The 26,107-nt window shown below is 49.7% G+C and overlaps 1 protein-coding gene across 3 annotated transcripts in view; it reads right to left on the bottom strand.

The window, feature by feature from the left end:
• Kcnj6 (potassium inwardly rectifying channel subfamily J member 6) overlaps positions 1 to 24,654 on the bottom strand; it is a 220,810-nt gene extending 196,156 nt beyond the window's left edge. The window contains exon 1 of one of the 3 annotated variants that reach the window (XM_040750243.1): positions 23,997 to 24,654. The gene's annotated coding sequence lies outside the window, so the exon portion shown is untranslated. 3 annotated transcript variants of the gene reach the window in all.
• Between the last annotated feature and the right edge of the window lie 1,453 nt (positions 24,655 to 26,107).

The raw sequence follows: 26,107 nt of genomic DNA, 5'->3' as shown, positions 1-26,107 counted from the left end.
GCACTTATCCGCTGCACCCAAATGGGCTGCCCCAGACTGCAGATTCCAGGCTCTCTCTCTCTCTCTCTCTCTCTCTCTCTCTCTCTCTCTCTCTCTCTCTCTCTCTCTCTCTCTCTCTCTCTCTCTCTGACCAGCTTTCTGATGAGTTTGGTTCCCTCCATTAGTTTTCCCTGGAAGAAGGTGTTTCCCAAGTTGTCGCTGTACTTGGTGTACTGGTGTAGTTCACACTATGACAGGTTGGATCCTGTCATCAAACCATCTCTATAAGCCCCAGGGAAAGTCTGGATACTTCTACCAGGCTCGGGCTGAGACCCCAGAACACAGCTACGATTCTGAGTTCATCCAGGACATCCTTGTCAGGGTGTAGCAGGAGATGCCTCCGCCTCTGGCAGGGTACCCAGAGGAGTGGAAGCTGCAACGGTGCCCCCGCGGCAATCATTTCTCTTTTATGACACGGCAATATTGTTTTAGCTAATGACAGTGGATACCGTTTACTCAAACCTGGCTTGGTTTGTGGCAAGCGCATCACATGAGTCATTCCAGTAAACTGTCACAGGGAATCTTAAATACAGATGGACAAATCGACACTAAATGATGTTCATGGTCTTGCTAAGACTCCATCCCTGGGGATGCCTGGTTAGAGGCTGGCAGACAGGTGTGATGTGACCGGATCTTCTCAGCCATCCTGCTCAGCGGATCAACCGCAGACAAGATGTGAGTGTCATCAACAGCACAGATGTCAGTTGTCCGAGGTATGAATGTCCATACATTAAGGGTAGCCCACTTTAGGGTAGCCCACTTTAGGGTCTTGAGACATGGCCTGTTGGGTAAAGTGTTAGCCACCCAAGTGTGGGAGGATCTGAGTTTGGAACCCCAGAACACACATAAAGCCAGATGCACGGTGGGTGCTCATCATGGCCTCAGGGGTTCTGTAGTGAGACAGGAGGTAAAGTCAGTATCATCCCAGTGGTCCAGCTAGCCTGGTGTACCCAGTGGAGAGCAACGAGAGACCGTGGAGGGGAGGGCTGACCCTGGTGGCTGTCCTCTGCTCTCCCCATGTGCGCCATGGCATGACACGTTCATGCTGGGACTCACAAACATGAGTATTCCCGCACAAGGGTGTAAAATTAGAAAGAGAGAAAAAGGCCGGGTGTTGGTGTTGCACACCTTTAATCCCAGCACTCGGGAGGCAGAGGCAGGTGGATCTCTGTGAGTTCGAGGCCAGCCTGGTTTACAGAGTGAGTTCCAGGACAGCCTCCAAAACAACACAGGGGAAACCCTGTCTCAAAAAAAAAAAAACAAAAACAAAAACAAAAGAGAGAAAAAGATTCACTCTAGAGGGACTAGAGATAGGAGACGACAGAGTCATCCAGTCTCTTTCCTCCTTCCTCAACCTTTGGCCTCTTTGCTGTTCGATCTTACACAGACACCAGCTTCTTTCCTCTGAGACAGCTGCTACATTGGGAGGAGATCTCGCCCACCATCCACCTTGTACCTCAGACCCCTCTGTCTTCCTTGGTCCCATGTGCTGCCCATTCATTCGCTTAATCCTAAAACGAGAATCCTAGCCCCAGTGCTTCCGTCAGCATCTCTGCTCATGTTGACTGCAATCCTCCTGGTAGACAGTCCATCCTTGGTTCTCTCTCCTCCTGGTGGATGAGTCCATTCTTGTTTCTCTGTCTTCCTGGTAGATGTGTTCATCCATGTTTCTCTGTCTTCCTGGTAGATGTGTTCATCCTTGCTTCTCTCTCTTCCTGGTAGATGAGTCCATTCTTGATTCTCTGTCTTCCTGGAAGATGCATTCATCCTTACTTCTCTCTCTTCCTGGTAGATGTGTTCATCCATGTTTCTCTGTCTTCCTGGTAGATGTGTTCATCCATGTTTCTCTCTCTTCCTGGTAGATGAGTCCATCCTTGATTCTCTGTCTTCCTGGGAGATATGCCACGCTTGTTTCTCTGTCTTCCTGGTAGATGCGTTCATCCTTGCTTGTCTCTCTTCCTGGAAGATGCGTTCATCCTTGTTTCTCTGTCTTCCTGGTAGATGAGTCCATACTTGTTTCTCTGTCTTCCTGGAAGATGCGTTCATCCTTGTTTCTCTGTCTTCCTGGTAGATGAGTCCATACTTGTTTCTCTGTCTTCCTGGTGGATGAGTCCATCATTGTTTCCCTGTCTTCCTGGTAGATGAGTCCATTCTTGATTCTCTGTCTTCCTGGAAGATGCGTTCATCCTTGCCTCTCTACCACCTTCCTAGTCCGTCCTTGTTTCTCTCTCTTTCCTTTTTACCGCCTTTGTCTCCCCTGACCATGCTTTTGCCCTTGGCCTCCTGCCCAGCTGCCCTTGGTCCAGTCTAGACCCTGCTGACGCCTACTCAGTGGGGACCATCTCCATAAAATGAACCATTCCCTGCTCACCACCGGCAGGAAGGTGCACCGCCTTCCCCAAGCCCAGCCCCCGCCTTGTATAGCTTTCAGGGGCCTCTCATGCCCCAATTTATCACCTTTTTTGACTACTAAATAATTCAGAGCTCTCAGAGAGTTGTTGGTGACTCTTTTGTTGCCAGGTAATTAGTAAGTTCGACTGCATATTGAGCTCTGAAATAATGAAGAGCCAACAGGGATGGTTGATGATGTTAGCTAGTGCTTTTCCAGACTCAGATTTGGCTGTGTAATTTGTAGGGTTCAGTGCAAAATAAAAATGCAGGGGTGCTTGTTGAGCAGTTAAGAACCTCACGACAGAGGCAGCAGAACAGGAGTCAGGCAGGTCCTAGGAAACTGTACTGCCCACACACTGGTGATGACCTGGGGGCCAGCTCTAAATACATGGGTCACGTAAAGGGACTCAATGCAACCTACCTCTCCCAGATGCTTTTTGAGAGGCACATCCCTATTATTTCCAGTTTTTATAGATGAGCAAGCTGGTGTTTCAAGATGAAATCTCCCGTCAAAATCCCCTAACAAACACAGTCCAGGCATTACAGCCCCAGAGGAACTATCCCCACTGACCTGTATTTTAATATTCTTGCCAACTATTTATTCCCTTTATGAATAGCATTATCATATTTGCGATTATATGTTTTTTTTGAAACAGTGTCTCTTTATATAGCCCAGGAGCTCACTAAATAGCCCAGGCTGACTTCACACTCCTAACCCTCCTGCCTCAGTCTCCTGCGCACTGAGATTAGAGGCGTACACCTCCATACCTATGTTAATTAACATGCATTGTGGTATCTGAAGGTAAGTAGCACCATTTATACTAGGGCATTTGAAAAACAAAGCCCAAAGAAGCAGCTTATAACCCTATAGTATTAATGCATACACATCCTGGTTTTGTCCAAACACATTATTATGAACAAAGTACATATTATAGATAGGTAGACAGGTTTATACATAGATAATGGTGTGTATCAATAGCTAATACTCAATGGTGGTTGATAGATAGGTTGAGGGATTAATCAGTTGATGGATAGCATGGGTTAAGAATTATGAACATATACACATGTACATACTTAAGTATGCACAAGTAGACACATATAGATCCAGATACATAACCCAAAGCAACCCTCCAATCTATTGCCTTCTCACTTCCATGACAAAATAGTTGACGGAAGCAACCGTGGGAAGAGAAGTTTACTTGGGCTCATAATTTTGTGGCAGGGAAGATACATGGTCTGTGACGGTGGTGGGGCTGTAGCACATGGCTTGTCTACATCTTGGTATACAGAGTCTCCTCCTGCCAACCAGGACCTGCTTTCCAGGGATCCCACAACCTCGAGCCATGGGAGACATTTCCCGTTCTAATTAACACAGCTTGGTGTAACTTCATCCACGAGCTAGCTCCTGTGCTTTGGAGCAGAAGCAGCGAGGTGAGCTGGGACAGCCGCCCTCGCTGTTGTGGAAGGCCTGTGGACACCCGCGGCTCACTGTCTACTCACCCTGGGTGGGTCCCAGTCACAGGAAACCTAATGTGTCCACCCTCATGAGTCCTGTTTCAAACTGCTTAGCCCTGGAGCTTATTAATGCCCAATAGTTTTACTAAAACTTTGGCACCTGGCTGGTCTGGGAACTATGCTTGCATGTTTGTTTTCTGCTTACAAAAGAGCTGAAGCGACACATTAGCGAACAAGTAAACACACCGGTGCCTTACTTGAGAAATGACCTGATTATAATGACATGATCTCACCCATTGGCTCTTCTGCTCACACTCCAGATCTCTCACCTGATAAGTCTGCTCCAAGCCAGAGTGGACTTTCCCCCACATACATGACTACGCAAATCCGCAGCCTCTGCTATAAAACACACCCATCAATGATGCATGAGGAGCCACCTGCTCGAGAAAAAAATGCCTGTCCCTCTTACCTAACAGTGTGGTTTGCTGTGAGAGACACCAAGGGCCTCTCTGATCCCAAGCTGCGTTCGTGGAGAAGGGCAGGGCTCGATATGAAATCCTTAGAACAATTTGCTCCCCAAGAACAGGGGGAGGAGCTGGGATTTTGTTTTTCAGGCCACTAAGATAGGCTGAGCTTGCTCTTTCTTCTAGGGGATTCCTTGGGGTTCCCTGACCTGGTGAGTTCGCTTAGCCTTTGGTATCCTCTGAGACCGGACACTTACCTCCCTTCCTGCTCTCTCTGAAGGGCTCACGCTTCCTGGGACTGTGGGATATGGACCCTTATATAAGCTCTGTGAACCTAACAGGAGGCTGGGTTTTAGAACCAAAGTGGGTGTATGTTGTCTGCCTCTGGCCTATGCACCATGCCAAGAGTCCATATACTTTATTTGTTAGACATGTTGGAAAGGAAAGACACAAGCTGGAGAAGAAGACAATCAGAGAAAAAGGCGTGGACCACGGTGTTTTCAAGGCAGGCTGCAGTGACTTAAGTCTGAAAATACACTCCGGAGGAGCCGTGGCCAAGGGTTTTCCTTGGGGGCTGGGGGTGAGGCTCTATTTGTGGAAACCTGTTCAATGCGCCGTCAGTGGGCAGAGTATACACACGCCAAAATGCCACCTTCAAAATAAGTAGCCTTTAAGGGTAATTGAATTACTCCTGGGTGTAGAGCTACAATGTCATATCCCAGTGTGATTATTGCTTCATTTATGGAATATTTTTTTAAAAGAATTACCTTCTCTAGAGAGGAGCTGAGCTAATAAGTGTTGCTTATAAATATGCTCGTTTTCAACCTCTTTCCCTTAAACTGTGATTTGATAATTTCAAGCAAACAGCTGTGAGGGCTTGCGATGACTTGTGGTGTTTTGAGCTGGGCAAGGTGTTAGATGCTGTGGGTGGTCACTTGACCCCCTGACCCATAGCCAGTAGAGCAGAGCAGGAAGAAACCCAGGCAGACTCAGGTGACAGCCCCAGCAGCAGGCCTGGCGTGAAGCAGCGGGAAGCCTGCTTGTTTCTGGGGTGTTGTCATTTGCCCAGCTGAGATGCTGGCGTGACACCCAGGGACCTCGTGAACTGTCCATCACTGAACCAGAGGGAGGGAAGGTGGTGTAAGCTGTGGGGCAGGGATGGGAGAGGGGCGGAGGCAGCTGCAAAGAGGGGCAGCTTTACGTTCTGGTGACGACGTCCTCCGCGACGTTCCTCAAGCTCCTCCATCTCAGGTCTCATGCTGCCCACCCCGCGTATATTGCTAGCCTGTGAGCCTTCTGAAGGCAGGGACTGTGCAACGGATCATCTTCATGCCGGCGTATACCCCTTTAGTCTGGTTTGGAACACCCGAGAAGGCAAAAGAATGCCATCTTCTACAAGTCCATTAGAAACCTCTGATGGGGCTGTGTGCAGCCGGGAAGATGAGCTGAGTAAGCAGGGCTGGAAGTTACATAGTAGCAAGGCGCTGACCACGCCCTCAGCTTGCTTCCCGTCTATCAGGGGCGACAGGTTTGAATCAGCTCTGCAGAACATGTCCACCAGTCAGAAGGCGTGAAGTGTCTTCGGAGCGAAGTTGGGGTGTGCTCTTGAGCTCCAGAGAGCACCCAAGCCCCCCAGTGGTTCCCTGGTAATGACCTGTCTGATTCCACACTCGTTCTCCTGGTTTCCTGGTACTGAGGCTTCAGCTGAGTGGGCGCCTTGCCAGGGGAGTCAGCTGTGACAAATGTAGGCTGTTGTGGACTCGGCCACTTGTGAGCGAAAGCCGCATGCTGCCTGGGTTCACCTGAGGTCAGGGCCAGACACAAGGGGAGGCCTATTGCCCCACATAACATTTCCCCTCCCCATGAGAAAACCCGGGGTGCTTTGATGTTGTAGAGTTATAAATACGTTGACACGGCAGAGCTTGAAGCAGATGCCTACATAGTTGGGAAACGTCAATGTCTGCCTCACTATTGAGTATGTGGATACACCGTGTGTGTGTGTGTGTGTGTGTGTGTGTGTGTGTGTGTGTGTGTGTTATCCATAAGTCACAGGGCAGCTGAGCCTGGCTTGCTTTCTGGAGGTGACAGCAAGGCTGTGACAAACAAGAGGATGTTGTGCAAGGTACTCCTGAGTCCTCCTAAGAATGGAGCTTCCCTGGGAAGCACCGAGCACCAGGGCTTGGAAGCACCCGAGAGAGGGGAGGTCTTTCCCACCTAGTGCATGGAGGGAAAGGGCTCCCGTAGACATCTCCAGCCCTGTTCCTCTAAGATGCTGCCTGGGTGCGCTGTGGCTGTGCCGGTGGGCTTTTCTGTGTGGACACAATGGCTTCCCTATCCAGTTTCCAATGGTGTGTTCAGGAGGGGGCTACTGCCTCGGACGGACAGATGAGCCTCCAGTGCTCGGGATGCGAAGGGCATTCCACCATCGGTTTCTGGGTAATAGGGGTGTCATGGGGCCAGGCCGCTTTCTGTAAATGTTGACTAAGCCCCACGCACAGGGGACAGTGAAAGCTGTGACACACAGACAGACACCTGGGTAAGCAGGGAGTGGTTTTACTGTGCTCCTTAACTCTCCCGCCCTCATGGCGACACTAGGTGAATACCAAACTCTCCCACTGGTTTCAACCAGGAAGCAACAGCACCAGGCATGTGGGGCTTTAAGAGACAAGCGCCAGCTTCCCGGGGGTGGGGCAGGGTGGGGTTGGGGTGCCGGCGTGTGGAGGGCTCACCTCAAAGGCGTGCCCGACGACACCAAGAGGGAAATTTCTCTGGAGGTGGGTCACGGTGAGTACAGTCTTGTCCTTGAAGGGCCTTCAGAGTTTGCAAACTGCCTCCCTGCGTGGAGAACCAGCTGTTTCCTGGTCCCGGGGAGCCCCCCTGTGTGCACATGTGCTCGTAGGTAAAGGTTACTGTTATTCGTACCTGTCTTCCTCGAGAGAAGCTTCTAGAAGCGTATTATCAAGAGGAGCAGCTGAGGCTGCTGGCCGAGGTGCAGGCGTTCACCTCACTACTGCCCGTGGCTGAGCCCCAGCCTCAGCTCCTTCCTCGCTCCCCCTCTCCTGAGCTGCTCCGGGTCCTTCCTGGCCCCACCTCTGATGCTGTGTGGGTCTTTGTCTCCATCTGTACCGCTGAAGCCTTCGTTGGCCACTGCTGCCCCCAAGTTGCCCTCCATTCAAAGAGGGCTTCGCAGCTTCCCATGCACCAAAAGTAAATCCACACAGCTTCCCCAGAAGTCAGGCTTCTCTGTATTGTATTTGCTCCGCTCACCCTCTGTGGTCAGAATGGTTTGGAGCGGGGCCAGGGCACCGTGCCGAGCCTGGGAGCCCACGTCTTCACCGAGCTTAAACAGGGGAGATACTGTCTTCGTTTCTCTGACTGAGTACCTGACAATACCAGCTTACGGGGGGAGGGGAGAGAGGGGGGAGAGCGCTGGAGCAGGATTTACTCCGGCTTACGGTTCAGAGAACACAGTCCCTCATGCCGAAGGAATCATGGCAGCTGAGGTGGGTGGGTCTGTCTGTGGTTGTGGGAGCTTGCGGTGTGGGTGGTTTCCACCTCAAAGCACTTGGCTGGGGCCGAAGCCAGCTCATAGCCCTCAAGCTTCACCCGTGCCCCCTCTTACTGTTAATAAGTTTCCACCCATTCCCAGGACAGTGCCACTAGCTGGGGACCACGCGTTCAAGCAGGCGACCCTGCTCAGTGGTCACTGGACTTGCTAGCAGTAAGTGTACCTCATGTCTACAGCCAGGATGCGGTGACAAAACTCATTCCTCAGAGGTAACCATCGCCCCCTGTACATCATCAGGCACTGGCTGTGATCCATTACCCCCTTCTATTCTTTCCCGTCACGTGTCTGGGTCTTCTTGTCCTGGGAGATCTCTCCTTCCTTCTCATCTCAGTTCTGCTGGCCTTTTGCTGTCCGCCATGCTTCCTCGGCCTGGGAGACCCACGCACGAGGATCCCTTTCCCTAGCCCGTCCCTCCTTAACCCACCTTCCCCCGTCAGCTTGCTTGCATCTGGAGAAGGGGCTGGACGAGGGTTTGTCTGGAGTTAGGAGGTGTTTCCTGGGAAAGGTCCTCAACATGAGAAGAGAGAAGGGTCATCGCCATCCCTGCTTTGTACCTCTGGAAGCCCAGAAGTTACTTGCGGCAGGAAGGATCCATAAAGTGATCCCCGAGATTTGGGCTGCTTGGTGGGCACACACATTGTCTCGGCTACTCGGATACTGAGCTAGGCAACTCCGGGAAGATACTTTGCTGGCATATTGGCTGACTTCCAGGAAAGATGATGACCCTGAGCGGGGGTAAGGCTACTCATGTAAGCACTTACAATAGCCTGGTGTCCTCCTCGAAGGAGACAGCTGAAGCCTGGGTGGGGTTCAAGCGTGAAAGGGGCCTGTGGAGGGTCACACGTGACTGCAGAGGCGAGATTCTGCCTCTGCAGGCCAAGCCGCGTAAGTGTCGGTGTCTTAAGCCTTGCGGGATAACCTCCTTGCTGCCTAGGAGTGCTGAAACATTGGAGGAGTCAAAACTGGGAAGCGGCTTCCCAGGCAAGCTCAGAAAATAGCGGGTTGGTTTCCAACAGTGAGGCCACACATGTACTTGCTCCATTTTCATTTCTGTGGGTAGAAGTTTCCAGGGTGGATCTGAAAAGAACCCCTTGGGTGTAGGTACAAGCGTGGGGCGCCCCCTGCCCGCCCCACAGGCGCATCTGCACTCAGGATTGGGTCCGACTCGTAACCGCCACCGCGTTGGTCTCGGTGTTGCTGCAGGCTGGCGAGGGGCAGATGCAACTGCTTCGGCTTATCTTCCCTGCCTAGGCTGAAGCATCCTGAATGCAACCCAGGATGGCAAATTCAGTTGCTGGGAGGCTCTCTAGATCTGTGTCATGCAAGATGTGGCCTCCCAACCTTCCCAGAGCTTCCTAGTTGTCCTTAAAGTCCTGCCAGTGTTTCTATAAGCAACATATCTACTTCCTAACTAACCTATAGCCTTGGTGCCGGAAAAAACGCTGTAAGACAACAAAATCACTATAATATTTCCTGTCTTCTTAGAGACAGAAGGACTGGAAAGGAGCACGTAAGAAAGCATCTTTCAGCTGGGTGTTGGTGGTGCACACCTTTAATCCCAGCACTCAGGAGGCAGAGGCAGGCGGATCTCTGTGAGTTCGAGGCCAGCCTGGTCTACAAAGTGAGTTCCAAGACAGCCTCCAAAGCTACAGAGAAACCCTGTCTCGAAAAACCAAAAAAAAAAAGAAAAAAAGCATCTTTCTTCCTCCACCGCTCTTCTGTAGCCAGAAAATGCGATACACAAAGAAACTGGACCGCTTGCCCAGCAGAGGCCTGGGTTTGCCAAAGTTCCTTCTGTGGGATGTCTCAGCACTGTGAACTCCAGTTTCTCAGGCCTCTCGAAGGGAATACGATTGCAACCAACAGCATAAGGTCTTAGGTTTTGAAAATTTGCGCACCTGTATCTGTGTGTGTGCAGAAGCCCGGGTTCATACGTGCACACACACAGATGTAGAGGCCAAAGGCCAGCCTCGGGTGACCCTCACTGGGATCTGAGGACTGGATGGCCAGTGAGCCCCTGGGGTCTGCCCATATCCGTTTCCCCAGTGCTGGGATTCCAAGCATGCCTCGCCCCCCGGTGGGATCATTCGGGTCCTCGAGCTTTGTGTGGCATTAAAGCAACTAAGCCACCTAAAAGCCATCTCAAAGAACAGTGCGAACACAGCCACGCCAGAAACCGGTGATCCGACTCTGTTCCAATTTCCACATGCCTCGGAGAAGAAAACATCATCCACTTTGTTCCACTTGACACGCCAGGCTATTCCCATTCCTCTATTATTCATGCACTGCTCCCGAGAGACACAAGACTCACGCTCCTTCCCAACCCTTTCCCCACCAAGACTTCCATTTGCAGCACCGAGCCTTTTGACTTCATGCAAATCTCTGCTGACCTTACAGAAATGGCTACAATTTGACCACACGGAGCAAGCCGTCTTTCATCTTTCTGTTAAGAAGAAAACAACTCCGGGGCTAGTCACTGGCAGTCCTGTTGGAAGTCTTAACACCTTAGGCAAAAGGTTGTCTGCCTCCCACGTCGGACTCAGGGGGTCAGAACACCCAGTTTGCCCTGTAGCTTTCCCCGAGAGGACAGTGAGGTGGCTGCCTTTCCTTGCCTTTCAGCACCCGCAAGCTTCTGACCTCAGCCACTGTGATGGTTAAATGAGAAACGCATGCCGGGGATCTGGGTGTGTGAACACTTGGTGTCCAGTAGGTGGCGCTTTTTGGGGGGAGGTTATAGAACCTCTGGGAGGTGAAGCCTTACTGGAGGAAGTGACCCATCCCCCGGGGCTTTATAGCCTTTTGTCACTTCCAGTTCCTTGAAGAAGTGATCTCTCTGCTTCCTCGTCTGGCTGCCTGCCGGCTGCCATGCCTTCTCCACGGTGTGGACTCTCCCCCCCTGGAACCTTAAGCCAAAATGAACTCTTTTTTCCCTGGTCATGGTGTTTTATCCAAGCCACTAAGAGTAACTGTTACATCCATCCTGGCTGTCTATAATTCAAACCTATTGGTGCCCCGACCCCATGATGTTGCAGATTCCTCCCCAGGCTTCAGGCCTCCCCCATTCAGCGTGTCTCCTTCTTTCTTTGACCACTCTGTGTTTCTGCTACGTTAACTCATGCAACTGATAATTCTGCTACAGGGGGCAGCACGATTGTACCTGTCTGTGTCAATGACTCCAGCGTGTCACCCGTGTCTGAGACTGGGCACACGTGACAGAAGCCAGGAAGAGACCCAGGACTGGCCTTGTCTGTATGGCTTTCTTTAGCCAACAGCCAAACCGGAAAACCATGCACAGAGGAAGCACTTTGCAATCTGGGTTTCTGACAAGAAGCAAGGATTGAACCTGGGTGAGGTCGGCGCATTGCCAGGGGTGGGTGGAGCAATACAGTTCTCGCCATGACCCTAAGGTGACCTGGGGTCCCCCCTTGGTGCTAAGGGATCCCTGTTTGCCACAAAAAGACAGTCTTCCACATACAGACCAAGAACCATGGGAAAGGATCCAGTTGTGAGTTTATGCTTGCCAGGATTAAGAAGACTTTCTCAGCCCAGTGGATTGTGTATTGGAAATAGGTGGTGGCTTTGACTCTCATACTCCAGGACATTTTTGTGTGTCATTGGACCATGAGGTCATCTTTTTTCACTACAATAAAAAAATCTAGGGTTATGCACTTTACTTGGTGGGAGGACTGTACTGTCTAGTTCTGGAATCCTCCTAATAGCCATTACCGACTGGTGCCTGATAACGGAGTCTTTCAAAAGATTTAGCATTGCTAATTTAAAATAAATTCCCCTTTTACACACAGCAGACTGGCACTTGAGATGTTCGACTTAGTGGCCCAGGTGAACCAATGCAATTTCCACAAAAACAAGGAGTCCTAGGTCTAGGTGTCCTAGTTCACTGGGTGTGGGATGTGGCGGTGGGATCTGGGTGGAGTTAGAGCTGAGTGAGGGTTAGGTATGCTCAAAATCCATCGTATGTGTGTGTGAAACTCTTGAAGGATGAATAAAAATATTTTTAAAATCATTTCGAGTCTTGTGAAAAGTAGCCTTCACTTTTATTTTTGAAGTTTTAGGTTAATTTACACTCATCGTTTTTGCTAAAGTGGGCCGCGCTGCTAAGTTCAGCTTCAGCCTGAGCTGTGGTCCCCTGGAAGCCCATTTTAGATCTCTGCTGTGGGGTTCAGGTTTCGCCCTGGCTGCCCTTCACATTGGTTCAGAGCTAGGGTGTCTTCCCTGGAACATCCCTTTAGGTACAAGTGAGTTTTATTTTATAGGCAGAGAAAGCGTTTGTCATTTGACATGTATTGCCGTGAGTGCACGTGAGATAAAAACCGTATCATGGGGGAGGGGTAAACACAGAGCCCAGTCAGGAAAGTGCCTGCCGTGTAGGCATGAAGACGTGAATTGGATCCCCTGAACGTGTGTGAAAAATCAGCCGGGCACAGAGTGTGCTTTTCCGACGCTGGGGAAGCAGAAGCAGTCAGATGCCTGGGCCCTGCTGGCCAGGCTAGAGGACTATTTGAGTTCCACGCCAGTGATGGATCCTGTCTGAAAAAAACAAGTAAGTTGTATGGCGGGACTGATCAGATGGCTCAGCGGGTAGTGGCACCGGCCACTAAGTCTGGGGGCCAAAGTTTTATCATTGAGACCCATATGATGAAAGGTGAGAATCAGCTTCTGAAAGTAGCTGTCCTCTGACCTCCACATGTCACATGCAGGCACACACACACACACACACACACACACACACACACACAGAGAGAGAGAGAGAGAGAGAGAGCTGAGGAACTGCTCTTGATGCGTATGTCATGAAAACACACAAAACTAAACAGTCCTGATGTGCCGAGTGAATAATATTTGTTACATCGACGAAGAGACATTGCTTTTGCATCCGATACAAGTCTTATGTACCCACTGCTCTAGATAATGACGTGAAATGTTCCCGTCGCCATCGGGATTAGCTAACGTCTCACTTGTAAGCAGCCATGTGTGCTCCCCACGGTGCCTGAGGAAGGACACGTCCCTAGGCGTGCTCCTCACTGCTGCCGGTCAGTGACTGTGGTTCTGAGCCGTGGAGCCGCAGCTCCCGAGCCTCCCTCCCAGCAGGAGCTGTTCATCCCTGGAACCAGCACTGTGCACCTGGACCCTGGCCACGCGTGGTTCCTCTTGCTCACGGGGCGCAGTGTGGGAGCTTTCCTTGGACAGGGTCCATCGTCAGCTGGCTCCCCGAGCTCATGACTGATCGTCTGCTCCAGCACTGCTGATGGCATGGAACCTGCACCATTTTTCTGTTGCTAGTTGACGGCTCTGAGCATGCTTAGGTGCCTTTCCTTTCCCATCTATCTCCCAGCTGTCTCCTAAACCCAACACCTCTTCTCAAACCCGCCACACTCATGGCTGCCAGATTTAAAAAAAGGCCTTTGTGAATTGTCCTGGTTGCTCCCAGTTAAAGCAGCCACTTTTCAAAGGTCTGCACACTCGCACACCATAGGAAAATGAGGCTGCTCTCCATGAGTGGTAGACAATGGCCCTTCTTCCTGCTCTCTCTGTATTTCTGTCTCTTTCTCTCTCTCTGTGTGTCTATCTTTCTCTCTCTCTTTCTCTGTTTTTCTCTCCCCTCTCTGTCTCTCTCACACACACTCTCATTCTAATCTCTGTCTGTCTGTCTGTCTGTCTGTATCTCACACACACTTTCATTCTCCTCTCTTTCTCTCTCCTGTCTCTGTCTGTCTGTCTGTCTGCCTGTCTGTCTGTCTGTCTGTCTCTATCTCTCTCTCACTCTCACACACACACACACACACACACACACACACACACACACACACACTCACTCATCAGCTAGGGATGGAACCAGGCTCTTGTAGATGCTGGGCAAGCGATCCACACTACCTGACCCTGCTCTCACTTTATTCATAGAGACTGGGCTCGCTAATCCCTAGAGCTAGGGCAATAGAGAGGACGGTGCTATTGGAGGCTGAGTTCTGGAAACATGAAGATAGTCGGGAGATGCTTGAAGTTAACATAATGTTATATGACCGTAATTCCCCCTCACCTCCCTGAGGGAGTGTCTGTCCTGATAAGGTCTCTGTTCATTTTCCTTAATGTGGCACGCCATTCTTCCCCGCTGCTGATATTGTCTTTAAAGAGTAATTTTACAAAAGGAAAGAAAACCTTCTGGGTGGATTAACTATAATTCTCAGAGATTCATTATCAACACAATGCTAGAACGGAGGAGTTCTGTGCCGCTCAGAGGGATCAGACAGATTTGATTCGCTGGACTGGAAACCTTCAGTCCTCCCACTGTTCCAGGCAGCGAGCTCGAGTGAGGCCTCTCTCAGCAGCTGTGGGAGGCTGGCCCGTGTTCCATCCTCAGAGTGGCTTTGCTTGACTCTTCAGTGAGTGGTTTAGAGCCTTCAGGGTAGAAGAAGGTTGAGAGGGGCAGCCTGTCTCAGACTGCCTCATTCCAGAGGACTGTAGGAAACGCTTACTGAGTAGATAAAGCTTCAGTGTGCACCAGGATCCCCAGAAGGGTGTGCAGATGGCTGGCCCAGCCCTGGAGCTCCAGATCACTGTCTTGGGGTTAGCCGGGGACTTTTCACTGGAAGCCAGCTCTTTAGCGACTCTCTGGTGGGGCTGGGGCGTACTCTACTGAAGTAAGGTGACTTCTTTCACGTGGGCCCACAGAGACGCGTCTGTGGTGACTCAAGGAGACATGAGGAACATGGGCCTGTGGTAGAACTTTCCACAAGTGCTGACAGGAACGGGGCCGCCTAAATCAGAATTTAACAATGAGGGAATCCTGCACCCAGTGCGTGGAATGTAACGGCCCCTTCATTGTCTTCCTCATCTTGTTTTCACTGTCTCCATCCTTCACTGCTCTGGACCCAGACACTCTAGGAGAGCTGACAAAAAATATTAAGACCCTGGATAGATGGGACTTTGCTGGACTCTTGGGTGAGCGATGCCTGCAGCCCTCAGTGTGACTTGGCTCAGCTCTTCAGTGAATCAGACTCTTGCTCACTTGTGAGGACGTCAAGGAAGAGCAGCGGGTGCTGCAGCGTGGGCTCAGAGGCTAAGAGCATGTGCTGCTTGCCCAGACATCCTGGGTGAAGCTCCCAGAACCCACAACAGGCAGCCATAACTGCCTGTCACTCGGGCTCCAGGGGACCTGACGCCCCCTTCTGGCCTCCACAGGCCCTACAGTCACATGCACATACACTCTCCAAGCACATGTGCACCAGCCATTTTTAGAAGAAGAAAGAGAGCTGAAGGGTGTGACCCTTCCTTGCTAGCATCAACATCCCCATCCCTTGAGTGTAGGATGATGTCAAAGGTTGCTGTGAAGAGACACCATGGCCGTGGCAACTCTTATAAAGAATTTAATTGGGGTAGCTGGCTTATAGTTTCAGAGGCTCAATCCATTATCATCAAGACAGGGAGCACGAGGGTGTGCAGGCAGACATGGTACTGGAGCGGAGAGTCTGCCTGCACACCCTCATGCTCCCTGTCGTGATGATAAGATAGTGCCACGTCTTGAGCAGAAGGCAGCAGGAAGTGAAACTGTCACACTGGGCAGTATCCTGATCACAGGAAACCACAAAGCCCACCCCCACAGTGACACACTTCCTCCAACAAGGCCGCGCCCGCTCCAACAAAGCCACACCTCCTGATAGTGCCGCTCCCTGGGAGATTGTGGGGCCCAGTTACGTTCACACTGCCACAGATGACATCCTGCTGGTGTCATGCTATAGTTGGAGTGTATCCTCCAGAGTTTGTCGTCAGTGCCGAAGTGCTGGCAGGTAGGGCCTGCTAGGAGGCATTTGCTGAGGCAGCTTTGACCTCAGAGATGGATGACGTGACTGCAAGAACAATGGGCTGTTCCGAGTAGGTGGTTCCCCTCCCTGCTCTTGTTCTTACGCTATGGTAGTCTTCTGTGTCTGCTTCCATGGCCGGGGCGAGCTCTCCTAGGCGCTTCTGCTGTGCCTTGGTCAGTCTAGAAACATACTAAGACATGAGGATGCACACCCCACTCACACACACACACACAAGACTCGTGCACACACACAAATGACACACTCATGCACGCACACAAATAAATAAAGCATAAGTCTACTAAGACATGTTATTTATTTTGGAATGGTAAGGTATTCAGAGTGGTCAGGAGTTCCTTAACTCAGTTAAGTGTTCCATGGAAGGTCTGTAGTGGTGTTATTTACTCTTTCAGGGTGGGTCCCGCATGGGTAGACTGTGGCTTCTTTCCCCCATGTGTAAAATGTGTGTGTGTGTGTGTGTGTGTGTGTGTGTGCGCGTGTGTGATGTCTGTGTGCCTGAGGTTGACATCTGGAATTTTCTTGACTGCTCTTTACCATATTCATTGCATTAGGGTCTCTCAGTTGAACACAAAGTTCACTAGAGTTGCTAGTCTAACTGTCCAGCCTGCTCCAGGGATCTCCTCTCTCTCCCTTTGGAATAACGTAAGTACAGGAGGTAGGCTGCCGCACATGCTGGTCCTGCCGTCACTGAGCCGTCTCCCTGTCCCTTGTCTGTGGCTTTGTCTTTGTTGGGATTAGATTTGGGAGCAGGAATGCTGTGAGAGAGGCTGGAGCATTGGCAGCTACCACCTGTCTTTTTCCAGCTCTCCCTCCCGGGCTCCTCCATGTGTCATGGTACTTCTCCCAGGGTTGTCCCTCAGTCCCAACCCTGCCCCTTATGTCTAGTGGGAAGGTGGAGATATTAGTCCCCAGGGGTACCCACTCTCCTAGAGGCAGGCTGCGGCTCTGAAATATCACTTATAAAGTGAGTGTTTTGTTCTGAGGAGACTGTGGACTATTGTTAGGCAAGGTGAGCCCGAGCTCACAGCAAGTGTCTAACCGATAGACAGTTATGTGATACCAAACAAAGCGCAAATTGGTAATCACCAGTGAGCACCCGGCGTTGGAAGGCAGCATCTAGCTCCACGGCATGCTTAGGCGCGGTGTGGGTGTAGTTGTCAGGGTTAGAAAGCCACCCCTGGGCAAGGGTGGGCAAGGGCTGTGGAGTGGGCACTGCTTTGTAACAGTTCAGCAAGCACAAGTCACATCGCGTGAATTTGCGTCTCTTTTGTTAGGCATCATCTGCACCCGCTCCAGGAGCCAAAAGATCCCAACTAATTGATTTTAAATAAATCGTTACCCAAGAATGGCTTAAGGGTACCACCAAGTTCTACCCCCCCCCACAAACTTTGTGTGGTTGGGATATCTCATCTCTACCCTGTAGTTGGGATATCTCATCTACTCTGCCTCCCCTCTTTTAATTCCTGACCCCTATTAAGCACATTTCTTTGGTGGTATAAACATTAAGCACATGTTTATAATGGGTATGTATGCTGAGCAAGCCAATCTGTGGTCTCTAGAAGTTTCTTTTCTCTGTGCAGACTTAAACTATGACTTCTAGGTCTTCTTGCAGTTAGGAATGGCCTTAAAAGACAAGCAGGAGCGGTGGTCTTTTCTCTCTCTGGTTTTCCAGCTGGCATTAACACCTGGAAGAACTTGTAATCTGTGTTTTAAAGTAATGGAGTCCATCCATCCAGGTCCTCACATAGCATCAACAAAGTCCATTTGTAGGCGTGAGAAGAACCTTCTATTTTGTTCAATTTTTTTAACTTGGCGATTTTCTTCTGCAGCACTTATCTCGTGAGAGTGGTTCCCTTCCTCTGTGGGAGATCTAATCCCAGACACTGGCAAGCACCTCAACTCAACAGCCCCACATACTGTATGTGCTCACTGTACACACACACACACACACACACACACACACACACACACACACACACACACACAGAGCCATGTCAACGTTTGCCTCGTCAGCTAGGCAGAGTGAGAAACCAACAGCAATAGTAGGAGGGATAAGATTGAGTGCTGGGCGGTGGTGGCGCATGCCTTTAATCCCAGCACTCGGGAGGCAGAGGCAGGTGGATCTCTGTGAGTTCGAGGCCGGGCTGGACCGACAGCCTCTAAAACAATACAGAGAAACCCTGTCTTGTAAGACAAAAAAAAAAAAAAAAAAGATAAAGCAACACACTCTAACAAGATGCCTGTGAATGTGTGCGACCCTAAAAGGCTCAAGACAAATGTTAACATTCAGACTGGGGCATCTGAAACCCTAGAAAACCTTTGGACAAGGGTGGCGGCTGTTACATAGCACCCACAGCCTCACTGAGGGCTGGCCCAGTGCCACAGGTAACAAAGACACAGCAGTCTCTACTATTTATAAAATGCTTCCTCCATGCTGGGCATTGCTCAGAACTGTACTCTGCAGGCGGGTCCTCCTAACCTCCCCGTGGAGACGCCTGTGTCGGTATTTTCACTGAATGGACTGGAAAACTTGGGCACAAAGATGGTGCATCTTGTATCACAGATTATTTAATTGTCCCTAATTATCACCTTCTGTGATGCTTTGCTTTTTTGCTTCTTAAGTCTTATTTTGGACTGAGTCTCAGCATGGAGTCCTGGATGGCCTGAAGTTCTTTATGTAGACCAGGCTAGCCTTGAACTCATAGGGATCCACCTGTGTCTGCTTCCCAAGTGCTGGGATTAAGGGTGTGCGCCACCACCGTGACCAGCATTTCACTTTCAGCCCTGGAAGAAGATGAAGTCTATGACTTCATGGCTGCTGAACGGCTTGTGTCAGTTCACTGAGGAGGAAAGCAGCGCCTCGATCCCCTCAGTCAAGGGCTGTGGTGGGGGCTTAGCTGAAGCTCTGTCCCTCACCTGAGAATGGAGTGTTCCAGATCAGACTGATCCTTCTGCTTGGATTTCCAAATGAAACAGACAGAGGGGCAGAGCCTCCTCTGGTCGGCAAAGGTATATGTCTCAAGGGAGTAATGAGCCTTTGTTTTCCAGCCACTGAGGCTGTTATGACTCCACTGAATCTAGGGAGAAGGGACTAATACACTTTGTACCTTGATGCAAATACTATTATGAGATTCCAGAGTCAGGGCTGTTAACCAAGGAACAAATTACTTGCTAACATGCTGCCATACACACAGGAATTCCTGCTGGGTGGCATAAAGGAAATAACACACAGACAGACAAACAAACAACAAACAAGTCCTCATGCTGCACAGGACCAAGGTAGGTACCTCTAAGTGTAGAGAGAAATTCTCCAGGGCTGGGATGAACTAAACCTGCAAATGTGTTTTCCCATGGTGCATTTCTGCTCTAAGATTGTCTGGTGCGGCACCTGCTGGATGAGGATCTTTCCACCCACAGATGGACTCACCAGTGCTTTTGTTAAGATTCCACACTAGGGATGGTATCTCTCTGGCTAAGGACTGGATACTGGGATGGAGGGTGGAGGAGAGTTAGCGAAAATCCCTTCACTAAAAGCATCATCAATGCACAGTCCCAGACTAAAGCTGAGCAGTGGAGAGATAGGAAACATGGCGGCGGGTGGTGGTGGTGGTGGTGGTGGTGGTGGTGGTGTTAAGGCTCCCAGCTCAACCTGCATGCGTCTGCAGAGATGCGGATCCTACCAACATTTGGATAAGATGCATAACTTTCTGTGCTGCAATCAGGACAGCTGATAGATGGTCTTACTGAACTCTGAATAAGGGAGTGATTTGAATGACTGTTTGAGCATTGATCACCGAGCAAAGTAATTCTCCGAGGTCTTGTCTAAGTAACTATTCATTGATAAGCCAATGAATATAACTGGTTCGAAGTATGGGCACATGGCAGCTATAGCTTAGGACATGTTTGGAGACAGGTGGACTCTTCTTTCTCAAAAGCAGCGGATGTCACCATTAATTAATGCCATTGCATGACATCAAGTAGGTGCATATTCTAGGGCAATGTGAGGACGAACCTTAAATCCCATTAGTATGTCAACTGTGGTCACCATGATCCCTTCTGTAATGGATCTTAACTATTTCTAGAAATAACTATTTGTCGCTACATTTTAAGATACATTTAAAAAAACCCCAAATGGTTGCATGCTATTTTGCTAGAGAGTCCCAAATCCTTAAATTACAGTGCATGAAAACCACACCTGGAATGAAGTTTCAATGGCTTGGAAGCGTTCTTAATGCTTTTCCAGCTTAACAAGCAATTCCCAATTTCCTGAGAGGAACGGTTTTCATAGTTTGGTAAGACTCTAGGATGAATTAATTTTCTTTCAGCGCTTATGTGACAATTATTACAAAGTAAGGAAATAATAGGTACGTACCATCTCATTAAGTTCTACGTCTAAATTAATTACATCTGAACATCTGACTTCATCAAGCTTAAAGCTCTGATACAAACCATTAAAAAATGTGATTTGGAAAGAGTGATCACTTTGGAGAAAAACAAGTAACTGCCTTTCTCCGAATCGCTTCTTTTCCCCGTTGGCTATTCTTTGGCCAGCTTTCCTTGGGAAGGAAGCTACATGATACTTTTGTTTTATTTGCACAAGGATGAGTTTTTTTTTGTCTTGTTTTAGGCAGAGCCTCCCTTTATACAGGTTTCCATTGGTGTTGAATTCTATTTGTGAATATCAAGGGTTGGTGCTAAGGCTAGATAAGGGTTTATTCACCCGTTTTAATCGCCAGTGAGCCTTCCTGCTATTCATTTTAAAGCTATTTCTCTCTTTCAAAGGAGTATGTGGAGTGGAGGTGGTTTGAAATAGGAGGGGGAGGAACATCGGAGAGAGCAAAAGTATTTGCATAGCTCAGAGGGAACGGGCTACTAAAACACTGCAATCCCAGTAAAGACCCGGGCCACAGACCTGAATGCACTATCGGCTGCTGTTACAGGAATGAGAGAGTGAGGCATCAGTGTAAATTCTGAAGGATGCAAAACATAGCTCCATGCCGGGATGGGTTGCATGAGTTGTTCTCCTTACCTAATCTTACTTGCAATGGGTAAACCATTTAATCTAGAGTGTGCCGTTGACTACACAGGGCATAACGGCACTTTGATTAGTAACTAGCCACCAGGAAGTAAGCAAGTCATAGTTTGGAAAATTAGCACTGAATCTGCGCTCCTGGAACCCATCATCACTAAAGGCTACTGGTGAAGAAATCATCTGATTATTACACAGGATTCACTGGAAGTGAGGTGGGCAAGTTTCCTGTGCTGGGCTTATTTCCAGCCTTCTCTCTCAAAGTTTGTGAGAGAACTTGAACTTTAAAACTCACAGATAGGCCACCTTCTGTATCTAACAGTCTCCATTATTGCCTCCCATCACCAGTTCCCTTCTGGTTGGTAATAGCAGATGGATCAAAGCCAGAGTACAGCTTGTTTAAGTCCCAAAATATTCTACACATCACTTCTATTTCAGATAACAAGCTGTATAAATTAAAACACGGACAAACTTGTCAACAGACATCAGGATCTGCAATTCAAGAAATGGCACGATCTCTCACCCCTTTAACCATGTTCAGAATGCACAGCTCTACCTTGGCTGGCTAGAGACGAGTTAAAAAGCCTAACAGTTATCAACACAGTGCGTTAGCCACATCCCCAAGTACTCCGCATGCACGATCCTTAGGAAAACAGTAACGCATCCATGGTTCTGGAAAGCCCAGATGTATACCAAAGTATATTGTGTTTACCTTTATGGATAACAAGTCAGGGCCAGCTCGAGATCTTATACACAAACGAGTCCTCCAGAGGAAAACAACCAGGGATATCCTAGAAGTGCCTCTGATGTTTTTCTGCTCCTCAAACCTTGGCAAAGTCCCACAACTCCGCCTGTACCCACTGCACCTGGATGCCCCTGTTCAGGGCTTTTTATTTTTACTTGACATGCAACTACCTGCACTATTTTCTTTATCAACTATGACAGGTGGGGGCCTAGGACCACTGATGGAAGACGCAAAGCAGAGACCATCTTCCAGTAAGGTTGAAAGGATCCTTGTACTCACTTGGATCTACGTCCAAATGAACTTGAATGACAAGCCTCTCCTCTTGCAAGGCTCTCTCTCCCTTTTTTATATTAATAGGAATGATTCTGTCCACTTTGCCATGTCTGCAATCCTGGAAAACCAGCTACCTTGCTCATTATGCTGCCTTGAAGGATCCAGCCAAGTCTGAACAAAGAGTAAAACTGCTTCTCCACCCTCTTGGATCTAAAAACCCTAGGCAGGAGTTGGTTGACTGGTCTCGTACTGGCCAGGCTGCCTCACACTGCCTTCCTGATACAGTGTCTAACACAAAGTTAGAAAGCCTGTGAGAGAAGCAGGCTTGTTCTGCAAGTCAGAGACACTTGGTTCAAATCCAACTGTTTTCTTCAGGGACTCTGTGTGTGTGTGTGTGTGTGTGTGTGTGTGTGTGTGTGTGTGTGTGTGTGTGTGTGTGTTGTTTCTCTTCCCAGAGGAGGGATCTTTTCTCCATTCTTAGGTCAGTGTTAGTCTTTTTCAGTTCCATTGGTTTTTGTTTTTGTTTTTAATTTTGGACAGTTTCTTGACGCACCATCATGCATGGAGTGGTTGATTTGCTATCTCCTGTGTGCCACGGAATTCCATGGGTAATCTGACACCCGTTTTCAGCACAAGCAGGGAAGTTTTTAAGGATACGATTGCCTTCCTAAAACCCAGAAGTTGTAGAGATTGCGAGCTGGGGCAGTCATCCTACCAGAGAAGCCAGCCTGCGGCACCTTGCTCTGGCCTTGGTGCTGAACAGGGAGCTGGCTGAGAACCGCATTCGCAGATATGGGAAACTTTTGCTCTGTCGGTGGAGAGCCTGGCAGGGCTCACCCCTAGAGAGCTGGGTCCAGATGATGCTCCCAGGACCACCCCCATAGGGCACACAGAGAGCATTTCTTTGCCTGGAGCCAAGAAAGTTTTGTCCAACGGTTTTTCCTGTCACTGGAGCTGCTATGTCCCCTCCCACCTGGGTCGCCATGGAGACTCAGCTTCTTCCTTCTCCAGGCAAAATGGGCGAAGCTTAGTTAGCTCAACCCTGACTGTAGGAAGCCCACTTTTTTCGACATTTTCCTTTTTTTTTCAGTAAAAGAGAAAGGTAGCCAGGCTATAGTGCTTGCAGAAAAGTGGGTACCTGTGTGCTCCCCAGGACCCTGAGACTTGGGATAAAGCAGTCGGGGGCACCTTAAAAGGGCAATGAATTCCCAACTCCCAGACACTGGAGGGGTTCCCTTCTGTTTTGTGTGTGCGTGGGAGAAGAGGTGGAGAAGGATTTTTTTTTGAAAATTCTGTTATTCCCTTTTCCACGGAGCTCACCTGGCTTCTGCGACCGTTTCTATGAAGATCTGTTTTCCCCTAAGAGTCTCTCCATGTTGAGCCCTGTGTATGTATACCTGTGGATCCACCCAGGGCTTCACTGGGCTTGGAGAATACGAATGCCCTTTCAGTTAAAAACTAACCCAAGCTTAACGTGTGGATGCCAGTGACCACACACCCAGGAGAGAGGCTAAGTCAGTAGATTAACCCAGCCCCCTAAACACCATAAACACCTCGTTTGATCCAAGGTGCTTTCTCCTTTCAGTTAGTTTACTTGGGGGGGGTCATCTTCCTAGTTAGTGTCTTCAATCAGTATGCCACATCTCTTTACTGAAGGAAACCGTGTGGTGTCCTCCCGGGTCTCATGGTTTACTCCTCCCTTCTCCTCACTTTTCCTCCTTTGCATCCTCTCCTCGTTATGCCAAACAGAGCAAGGCTACAGCCTTCCAGCAAGACAATGGGCTTTTCCTAACTCTCCCTGCCTACACCTGCCAGCCATCCGCGCCTGCCTGCCTGCCTGAGATCGTCAGTGTGTTTGATCTCCAGAGGTGCTGAAATGAGACCCATAGTAAACTGACCCATTCTCTCGCGCCTAGGGCAGGCAGACCCCTCCTCCCGCCGGCCCCCAGGCGAGTTTTTAAGCTGCTAATGAAAACCCATGAGGCACACATTTCCTTTCGGTTATGTAACTTGCTTTTTCCTGCCTCTGGTGGACTTCAGCATCATGTCGCCTCAGAGTGGGGAATGCATGTAGCCACAGTGGGGCTGGGGACCTGGGTGCCAGGACCCAAAGGCTCCGGGAACCTAGGACGCGCGGCGGAACATCTGGCCGGGATCCATGCCAGTTCCTAGCCTTCCAGCAACTTAGCGCACTGCTTACCTTGTGGCGGACAGGGTGGGCTCACTCCATGGTGGTCGTCTTTCTGGGAGCGGAGCAAGATCTGATAATTCACTCCACTGTGGATGGCGAGGGAAGAAAATACAAGAAGAAGAGGAAACAGAACCAACTGGAAGCAGATGGTCCAATTTCACATCAGCCTCGGCAGGCTGTCGGGAGACTCCATTCTCCTGCTCGCGCTTGGTCCAGCTTCTGCTCCAGCTCCCGGCTCGCCGGTTCCCGCGGATCCCCACCCTCGCGGCCCGCCCAACCTCTCCAGCCAGGTGCTGCCGTCTGGTGACTGGCTCCCTCTGGCTGGAGGGCTGGGCGCTGGGGCCAACGCGGGGCAGAGGAGTGCGCGTGTGGGCAGGGACCGGAGGAGGGAGTCCGGCTGCAAGGAAGAGGCGGGGAGACTAGAATGGCAGGGGGAAGAAAAAAAAATCCACGTTTAGGAGCAAAGTGAAGGACCTTGTAGGGAGACTTCATGAAAGCCGCAGATTCAATGAATGCTGCCGGGCTCCACGGGCTGAACCGCGCTGTCAGCGCACTAAGCGACTCTTCTCTTCTTCGGGATACAAGCGGGCACAGCGCCGCACTCTGGAGAACCAAGGTGACACCGCGGTAGGCACCAGCGTCGCAGGAGAGGCAGCGGCCAGGGCCCCAGAGATGGAGCCCACTCGAGCCGCCCACCCTTCGCCCAGCCTTTGTTTTTTGGTTCTAAAACCTACGATGAACTCGGGAAGGCACGGAAACAGGCGGGGGCGTTGCTTCTCTCCAAAGCGAACCTGGAAATGTGGGTGCCTAGTGCTGGGGGAGGGGGGGTTGGGAGCTTAGATCCCCAGGGACACCCGTGCCCTCATGTCACTAATAAGTCCTAAACTCCAGAATCAGTGATGCCTGCTTGTTGTAGGGGCTTCCCTGTGGGCTTTGGTGAGACGTGAAGAGTGGAGTCTCCTCACGGCCTCCCAATGGGCTGAAATCGCTCTGGAGCGCACACTTGAGAGGGGGCGCACCAGCAACAGTGGTCTGAGGGGAGGTCCTGCACACAGGGCTTTGCTCACACCCATCCAGATCCAAGACCCTGCCTGGTGACATATCCTGTCTATCGTACCCACTGTTCCTGGGACCTAGTGCCAGCTGCTGGCCCTATCCCTACTCAGGTTATCCAGTTTTGAGTACCTGAGATAAAGGGTGTGAGCCTTTTGAGTATAATCCCAATTGCCTGCAAACACATGCCATTTGGACAGTCACCTGCTTTGATTTCAACCGGCTTTGTATGCTTATTCCAGAGATTAAACCCCATTACAAACTATCTTTCTCTTAGGGTCATTGCAAACAGCAGCTCATTTCCAAAGCCTTTTCACATCTAGCTTCCACAGAGCTAGACCTCTGTTTATGCATCTTTAACCTAGGGAGAAATAGTTTCACAGGAGACTAAAAGTAATCGACAGCACTGGCTGATGGTTCTATAATGGTTCTGTTATGTTAAGAGGCTTCTCATCCCATAAAACACACGTCAAGACTGCCACCCTTTCTAATGAAGGGACCCATCAAGACCCGCTCTTAGCAATGGATGGTATTTTATTCTCAGTTCATTCTTTAAAGACAGGTATAAAAGGAGTGTGTGTCTGTGTGTAAGTGTGTGCCTCTGTGTGTATGCACATGTGTGCATGTGTGTCTGTGTGTATGTATGTATGTGTGTTTGTGTATGTGTATGTGTGTGCATGTGTGTATATGTGTGTATGTGTGTGTCTGTGTATGTGTGTGTATGTGTATATGTATGTGTATGTATGTGTGTCTTTGTATGTGTATGTATGTGTGTCTGTGTCTGTGTGTGTCTATGTATGTATGTCTATGTATGTGTGTATGTGTGCTGCGTGTGTGTCTATCTATGTGTGTGTTTGTGTGTCTGTGTATGTGTATGTATGTGTGTGTCTGTGTATGTGTGCGTATGTGTGTCTGTGTATATGTATGTGTGTGTGCCTATGTATATGTGTATGTATGTGTATCTTTGTACCTGTGTGTCTGTGTCTGTGTGTGTGTCTATGTATGTGTGTATGTATGTGTGTCTTTGTATGTGTGTGTCTGTGTATGTGTGTGTCTATGTATGTGTG

The sequence above is a fragment of the Mesocricetus auratus genome, unplaced genomic scaffold (genome assembly GCF_017639785.1).
Source record: "Mesocricetus auratus isolate SY011 unplaced genomic scaffold, BCM_Maur_2.0 Super-Scaffold_100008, whole genome shotgun sequence".
NCBI lineage: Eukaryota > Metazoa > Chordata > Mammalia > Rodentia > Cricetidae > Mesocricetus > Mesocricetus auratus.
This window is presented reverse-complemented; position numbering and strand designations above follow the sequence as displayed.